The following is a 9460-nucleotide window of genomic DNA, read 5'->3' as shown; positions in this document are numbered from 1 at the left end:
TCGTTTTAGAAAACTTATTTAATCAAATGTGTTTTGGAGACATTCTTTGGATATACGCCCATCAAATCTTCTTGTTTTCCGTTGTTCGTTAATATTGTAAAACGTCGATATTCACCAATATCGAAAAACGAGCTAACTTCACACTGCCCCCGACCCCTGGTAGTTGTGATATATTAGTAAACCTAATAGACCTAAAGAGAATTCGGCGTTCGTGCCATCATAGGTCCCAGCACACGCAGCATACAAAAGCACTATTTAGGCCCGTAACTAATGGAGGGGGGGGGGGTCGGGGAACGAGTTTCGCTACAGCCCCCCTCCTCCCCCCTCCCCGTGTAAAAGTTGTCGACCATAGATATACATTGTCTGTCAATCTTACAGCACCCCCGAGAACACTTCCCCCACCCCCTACCCCCTCGTTGCTCTAAGCTAGTTACGGCCCTGGCACTATGCCACTCCGAACTCACCATTCATAATTACTGCCAAAGTTAAAATAAAGATTGGAGATGGGATGAATTGTATTATATATAGGTAATATTTTATTTACAGAGTTGCTTTTATACAGTTAAATTATATAACAAGTCATATGGCAACAATTTTATTTATACAATATATCAAGGCACGTGACTGGCATTAATGGATATATTAAAATACACGTGACAAGCTAGAATGTTGAATAAAAGAACAGCCCACAGAGAGCGAGATATCCAGATGGGGACAGGGTTTATGGTGTGTGTGAGAATGAAGAGGTGGAGAGAGAGAGAGAGAGAGAGAGAGAGCGAGCGAGAGAGAGAGAGAGATGGTGTAATCTTGTAGGACAAGTATGTTCTGTAATATTGTAAAAGCTGATACTGTGAATATAATTACATTTCATTTCGACACAATTAAATACAATTAATTAAAATTCAATACAATCAAGTACAATTAATCCAATTAAATATAATTAATCGTATTAAATAAAATTAATCGTATTAAATAAAATTAAATCAATCACATTTAAATAGAATTAAATTAATTACATTTAAATAGAATCAAATCAATTACATTTAAATACAATCTAATTACATTATATTATTTATATTTAAATACAATCATTTCAATTACATTGACATATAATTAATTACATTACATTGAGATAATTCAATTAAATACAAATAATTCAATTAAATACAAATAATTCAATTAAATACAAATAATTCAATTAATTATATATAATTCAATTAATTATATATAATTCAATTAATTATATATAATTCGATTACATTGAAATATAATCTAATTCAGTTACGTTTTATACCATCTAATAACATTATATTTACATGTAATTGAATCGTTTTCTTTGAATTCTAAATTGGGCCCCTGTGTTTGGATCAAGGCAATTATTGTCGAGGAGAGTAATACGTCCATTTTTTAAATACGTTGGTGAGAGAGAGAGAGAGAACTGGGGGTTAACGTCCACTCGACACAAACTAGGTCATTTCGGGACAAACATATGGTTTAATTTTATTTCAATAATTCGCTTGCGCGTAGGGGTCTTTAGCAGTGGGAGGAAACCGGAGGACCCGGAGAAAACCCACGTGGTTGGACAGGCGACCCTACTCCTTGCCACGTACAACCGGGGATTCGAAACCACGCCAGTTGACTCAATGACAGGCTTTATGATACAGCGCGCGCACGCTAACCATTCAGCCATCCAACCACCCAAATACGTTAAGTATAAGATATAGTCAAATACGTCAAGTTTAAGATATCGTTAGATATTACTGTAGTGTAAATATAACGATGTTGTTAGATCTTACATAAAGAAGTTGTTAAATCTTCCTGCAGTATAAATATAAAGATTGTGTAAATATCAACATTTTAACGATGTAATTAGCCTTACTATAGTATAAATAAATATCAACAACAGAAGAAAAGAAAAAGGGATTTTACCCAGAGGAGGTTAAGATAGATTCCATTACAATTTCGTTTCGTTAATTTTACAATCATTGTAAGACATATTAGAAATAAAACGAAACGATTATCTGATTCTAAAGCCATGTCAGTCGCCTCAAGATTATTTTCAAACTTAATGTCACAATTTGAATCTTTCGGTAAACATCAAAGGGTTCGATGAAATTGCATATACAATAATCAAGGAATTATGGAATGATATACTTGACATATTAGCAATCTATTGTACAAGAAAATTATGGCATGGTACAGCCGACAAATTATCAATCTGTCTTATAAAACAAATATATTATATCGGTATACAGTAATAACTAATAGTGAGTGCAGTAGGACCGCACTACACACAAAACAAAAACTTACAAGATAAACCCGTGAATAAGACAGAATATACAGACATTGCAAAAAATAACAAATATCAAATTAAATGAATGTATCCGGGGGTCAGCCGTAAGCGTCCACTGTGCTGTACAATCCTGGGCCCTTATTCACGAAAACTTAAACTAAGTTACAACTGAAATTTTAAGAAATACTGCAACTTCATTGGATATATGCAAGTTGATTTTACTGGTCAGCCAATCAAATTGCAGTATTTCTTAAAATTTCGATTGTATCTTAGTTTAAGTTTTCGTGAATAAGGGCCCTGGATCTGTAATGGTACTACTATCTTCTAATCTACAAGATAAACCAGTGGACAAGACAGAATGCAGAGATATTGTTACACAATAGGAGAATAGTATCTAAACGATATCATACCATTTTTGACCAATTACATGTAAATATCCGGTCATGTCAGCTGTCATGTATGACAGATACTTGATTCATTAAACACCAGGGCCCTGTTTCACGAAATTTTAACTAAAGATAAAATCCAAATTTTAGTAGATAGTTCAATTTTGATTGGCTAAGCACTAAAATCAATATAATATTATCCAATCAAATTACTAAAATTTGGATTTTATCTTAGTTAAAATTTCGTGAAACAGGCACCTGGCCAGTTAGTGTTATGTGACTTGTACGGAAAGCTAATCTAGCATTACGTAATAGCCAGTCTGTAACAATATTGCAAGAAATAAACAAATATCACATCAAGTGAATGGATCCGGTGGCCAGCCATAAGCGTCCACTGCGCTGTATAGTCCCGGGCCTGTTATGGTACAGGCTTCACTCAAATTGAAAAAAAAATAAATGATTTACAAAAAGACGTAACAGAAATAATGCGACCGATCTTGACAGCGGTCATCTCTTCAATGGCGATAGTCTGCCAGTTGACGTCATGAATTAGAACCTCAAAAAATTTCAACAATAAGGGAGATAACCGGATAGAAAACGCTAAAAAAAATAATAATAATTAAGTGTAGTGAGCAAACCGGAGTGTTGGGGCGGAGTGGAGGGTATACTTACTCCTTTCCAAATAACATAAATATATTTGACACATTATAATGTGTTTATATATTACTTATATACAATAAAACAAACCCTTCGTATCTACTCCATATGTAGGAAATTGACTCTTCGTGTCTACTCCATCTCGAGGAAATAATGACGTCGTTTGTATTCAACAATGATTAAAACGAGCGATAATGAAATAATGACATCGTTGGTATTCAACAATGACTAAAACGAGCGATAATGAAATAAAACGAAATGGGGTTTAACGTCGTACTGATCTGCTAATCAAGGTGGGGGCGATAGGGACTTCTTTTCCAATAACGTAAATAAAAGAAGAAATTAAAATCATTTTGAGCAGAGTGAGTGATTAACCTAACATTAGAACATTCCAAGTGGCACATTAGAACATTCCAAAGGGCACATTAGAACATTCCAAGTAGCACATCAGAACATTCCAAGTGACACATCAGAACATTCCAAGTGGTCCATTAGAACATTCCAAGTGGCACATTAGAACATTCAAAGTGGTACATTAGAACATTCCAAGTGGCACATTAGAACATTCCAAGTGGTACATTAGAACATTCCAAGTGGCACGTTAGAACATTCCAAGTGGTACATTAGAACATTCCAAGTGGTACATTAGAAAATTCAAAGGGCCCATTGCACCATTCTAACTGGCACTTCGTGCTTTTAGAATAAAAACCAGTGATTAATTTCCTATAAAAAATTGAGTTCTGTTTTAATAATATTGTTATTAATCATTGACCAGTCTTAATTCGATGTTTCAAACATGCATGCTGTACTAATTTTATGTTAAAATTGACGTTTAAAATAAATTACAAATACATGAACCTTTAATAATATTGTTAGTTTTACGGTTTTCGGTAAAGTTTTAATTTTTAAAAACTGACTGAGATTTTTGATAATGTTGCTATTAAACGTCAATCTGATTAAAACACAGATCCCATTTCGTTTCATATTTTATAGTTCAAAATTTCGTTTTACTTGTCTTGACAGCACTCGGATCTGGAAGAGTTGTTATATAACATGCGTTCTGGTTAATGTGAGGGATGAGCCAATGGGACGATCTGTTACGGCGAGTTATTGGCTTGCACGGAACTGTGGGTAAACCACTAGAAAGGTCAACGCTGGTTAATTAATCAATGTCACCTTAAACTACAACTGGTCAGATCTTCATGTAATGTAGACCCTCGAGAGTATTAAAAAAAAACGAAACGAAATATAGATCTGCTTTTTAATCATATTGACCAGCCTGGATTCGACATTTCAAATATACATACTATACTAGTTATTTGTTAAAATTTGACTTTATATAAAAAATAAAAATACGGGAGGTCCTTTAAAGGGACAATAACACTCTTGCTGGCTTGAAAGCTCCAGAAAATAAATATCTCTATCTAAGTACTAGATGTTTAAGTGTCCTACCTGTTGTGTAAATTATCCATTACATCCTATTTTACTTGTCCAGAGGGTTCGAAAATATTTTTAAATCGAAGTTTCATTTGAAAAGGTTTACGTTAGACGTTTCAAACCATTATGTTGAATATTTCAAAATTTTTAAATAAGGTGTGTTAAGATGAAATTTGTATCATCAATTAATTAAAATATTCTAAAATAGTACAATTTGTTGACCAGAATAAAGATTGGGACATATTATTCAGTTACAACAAGAGTGGTATTGAGCCTTTAAAAATGTTGTTATAAAGCTAGATATGTTAATCACTAGCGATAGACAACTTCCGTTTCTCTGTGGCGTCGATATCTATGGTACTATATTGGGTAGGTGGCGCTTTCTCTCCAATAATCGTCGTTTTATTAGACGGCTGTATGTCGACCTCAACATAGTTTAATGGCGGGTCCTACAACATAAAAATAAATACTCTTACATCACTTTATTTAAAAGAAATGAAATGAAATGTGGGTTTAACGTCCTACTGTTCTGCTCCTACTGGGCTAATCAAGACGGGCATACGCCATACAATGTGCTTGCTATGGGGGAACTTTTGCCCGGGCAGCGGCACTATGGACTACTCAAATATCGATTCCAACTGCCAAACCATCTTTTACGTGCATGCCAATATATACACGGGACCTTCCAACTGCCAATGTGTACACGGGACCTCGGTTTTTCGTCGCATCCGATCGACTAGACAGTTGCACATGGACGAGAGAGAGAAAGAGAGAGAGATGGGTTGAACGTCCGCTCGACACAATAATTCACTTGCGAGTAGGAGACATTAGCAGTGAGAAGAAACCGGAGGACCAGGAGAAAGCCCACGAGGTTGGACAGGCGACCCTACTCCTTGCCACGAACAACCGGGGAATCGAAACCACGCCAGTTGACCCATTGACAGACCTTATGATACAGCGCGCACGTGCTAACCATTCGTCCCCCCCCCCTCCAATGTTGCTCGAGACTCGAACAACAATTAAAATCCAACTGTTAAGTGTCCTTTATGTGGGTACCAACATGTTTACGGGACTCAAGATTTTTGTCCCATACAACCAGATGCTACACCGAACAGGGGCGGATCCAGGAATTTTTGAGAAATACATGGTCTCTATCGTGATTTTGGCCTATATACATACACACTGAGCTTTTTAAACAGAGAAATCAAACACCAAAAATTGTTATTATAAATTAATACGATGACATTAATTGTGATATCACATATGTCTATATCATTATCTCGCGCTTTGAGTGCCCATCCCGTCCCACCATCTGACGATAAAGGATAAAGCACACAACCGTCACACTTTTCTCATAAAAAGTGTTATTTTTTTATAGGACCTCTAAATTAGGGAGCCTCAGTAAAAACGACAACATATTATGAAGGCAGACAAGAAATGGGGTTTAACGTCCGACTGGGCTAATAAATACGGGCATACGCCATACAGTGTGCTATGAAGGAAATTTTGCCGGGACAGCATGTCCTATGCTTATATCGAATTCCAACTGCCATGGGTTCTATTACTTGCACAGCAATTTGTGCACGGGACCTCGGTTTTTCGTCCCGTCAACTCAGGGATCGAACACGTGGCCTCCAGGTTAGCGAGAGAGAGAGAGAGAGGTGGGGGGGGGCATAGAGAGAGAGGGGGACCTCCAGTTTAGCGAGAGACAGACAGAGACAGAGAGACAGACGGAGACAGGGGTGGGGAGACAGAGAGAGGGGATGTAACAATTGTCGTCTTGCCGTAGTGTTGCGATTGAATGAATGCATAGTCAAGTATAGACCGTATGACTTCCTAGAGGGGTATCTATTGGGAGCATCAATTGTTTACATTCTATGGTTTCCTAATTATATTTTATATCCGAAGTATAGATATGTTTATTAGTATATTCTATATATTAGAGTAAATATTAAATACGTACATAATTGTTCAGTTAATCAAATTATGATTATAAATATTTGGTTCGAATTTGTATGTGTACTTTATTAGTTACTCCTATAAATCGTGGTCTTTCGTCTGGGATCAAGCATGGCAGCCAAATTTGTGCGTTGCGGAAAGGGGTGAAGTCAAAAAGGTATTGTGTTATAAACATATATTTTTGGTTGTAATTATCAGTTAATATGTCCATCACATAACTAAGTATATGTCAGTATTCTTATTTGATATGTTATAATTGCGTTTTGGGTTTGAAATCTTGTGTATTGTATTAGCTGTCATGCAGGCACTGTCAAATGCCGTTTCCTAGCTAACAATATTACGTAGTTTGTACGTTGTGCTATAGTTAATATCGTATATCAATTAGTACCGTTTAGTAATTCTGTTAACTTTTGTTATTTCAGTTTTCACATATGTGTATGTGTGTGTATATTCAACTTGATATTCAACTTAGAATTGTCTGTCAATTAAATGATGATATAAAGATAATTCATTGAACCCTAAAACTTGTATGTTGAATTTGTTGATTATTCCTGTACACATTTAGTAAAAGATTTGCGACTTAATCCCAGAAGATTGGGCAGAGCATCACACCTCTGTTCATTTGTGTTTGGCTGCCTGCGTAACGAGGTGTGCTGTTACAGTGAAAACTTTATTCACATCTTTGCGAGTGATGGTATTTTTTGTGCGAACATTTTATTGTAAAACATTTGCGTGCGTAGGCCAATATATAAGCCTATTTATTTTGCGAACTCTTTGAATCTAGCCCTGTGTGTAAACTTGTTGCTGTTTCTCCTAATTTGCGTATATTGCGGTACAGAAAAGATTTTTGCGATGGAGTCAAGTCATTCAAGTAGAAGATCACACAGCCAATCAAAATCAAAGTCAAGTTCTTCGTATAGAACAAGAAGTTTTGCGTCAAGTTCATCAAGTTATTCTAAGAAGATAGATCTTGCTGCGGAGGCTGCTGCGTTAAAGTCAAAGTTGAAATTTATTGATGTACTTTCTCAAAAACAAATTGAATTGAATCAGAAACAGTCAGAATTAAACCGTTTAGAAACAATTAGAGATATTGAAATTGCTGAAGCCAAGTTAGATGCTATTGCGAAGATACAACATGAGAATGATAGATCAAGTCGTGTCATTGATTCTGCATTGTCTGCAGATAAAACTGAATACGTTCAAGATTATGTGAACACTTTGCACAATTCTGAGCCTGAACCGGTCAAATTGAATAACTCATCAAATCTACCTGTAACTCCAAGTGCTACCACTGCGACAAATTGCGATAACAGACCTACTAATTTTGCGTCAACACCTGTCTGCGAAGCTCAACATGACTTGGTGCGTGCGACCTCCAGCGATATTGAACATACAAAACGTGCGTCTGCGTTAGATAGAGATACTGACAAGAATAATTGTTCACCTGTAACTTGTGTTGAAGATAATAACTTTGCGTTTGCGAGAGTTTATGATACAGGAGTTAATAATTCTGCGTTTGCGTCATCCTGTAGCGTTGAACTTAGTCATTCTGTGTCTCATCCTCTTTATACCCCTTCAACACCTCAAATTAACCCTTATGCGTTGCGTTCTCAAGAAACCTGTTCAACAGTTTATTCAAGTCAACAACCGAATCCTGTAATGTCAACAAAGCCAGCTTATTACATTCCTACAAGGTCAACTAATGAAGATGATCCGTTAGTCAGAGTAGCACAAGTTTTTGCGGAACATGCGAGTTTCAGTCGTTTACCCCCTCCTGAGCCTGGTACATTCTCTGGAGACCTGTTAAAATACCCAAGTTGGAAAAGCGCGTTTCAAACTTTGATAGACCAGAAAGACATTCCTGTTTCAGAACGAATGTATTATCATAAGCGTTATTTAAGTGGATCTGCGAGAGAGTGCGTTGAGAATTATTTCCTGTTGTCGACAGAAGATGCGTACGATGAAGCCAAGAAACTTCTTGATGATAGATTTGGTAATTCATTTGTCATTGCCAATGCGTTTCACGATAAACTTGATGCTTGGCCTAAAATTCATTACAGAGATGGAATAGGTTTGCAGAAATTTTCTGATTTTTTGCGTCAGTGTGAAGTAGCGATGCGGACTACTAGAAGTATGTGTTTTGAACGATGATAGGGAAAATAAGAAATTACTTAAGAAACTTCCTGATTATTTAGTATCACGATGGGCACGTATTGTCCATGACTGGAGAATTGAGAGAATGACATTCCCTCCCTTTGTTGAATTTGCGAAATTTATTGATAAAGAATCAAACATTGCTTGCGATCCTGTAACGTCTTTACAACAACCTGGAAAGGAGTTGAATCAACCAGATTCGTTAAGGTACAATAATAAATCAAGCTGGTCATCAGATAAGTCACATTTTAGGAGACCTCCTGGAAATGTTGGTTCATTTGCAACAAACTCGTCAGAAAACTATATACCCTCAAGGTCGAAAGTTTATGAAAATGCGCCAAGGCAACCTGTTTGTTTCTTCTGTAAAGATCCACACATTTTGGATAGATGTTCTGTTTTTCTGAAGAAAAGAATTGATGATAGAAAAGACTTTCTAAGAAACAACAAATTATGTTTTAGTTGCTTAAATCCTGGACATTATTACAAGTTTTGTCGTAGAAGAAAAACATGCGATATATGTAACATGTATCATCCAACAGCTTTACACGGTGATGTGCATGGAAGAACTGATACA

At 36.2% G+C, this 9460-nt stretch overlaps 1 long non-coding RNA gene across 1 annotated transcript in view; it reads right to left on the bottom strand.

Annotated features, from left to right (window-relative positions):
• Positions 1–509: 509 nt before the first annotated feature.
• LOC126810584 (uncharacterized) overlaps positions 510–9460 on the bottom strand; it is a 29219-nt gene continuing 20268 nt past the window's right edge. The window contains exon 3 of the long non-coding RNA XR_007675265.2: positions 510–5222. This is a non-coding gene — a long non-coding RNA (uncharacterized LOC126810584). The remainder of the gene's footprint in view (positions 5223–9460) is intronic.

The sequence above is a fragment of the Patella vulgata genome, chromosome 1 (assembly GCF_932274485.2).
Source record: "Patella vulgata chromosome 1, xgPatVulg1.2, whole genome shotgun sequence".
Classification (NCBI taxonomy): domain Eukaryota; kingdom Metazoa; phylum Mollusca; class Gastropoda; family Patellidae; genus Patella; species Patella vulgata.
This window is presented reverse-complemented; position numbering and strand designations above follow the sequence as displayed.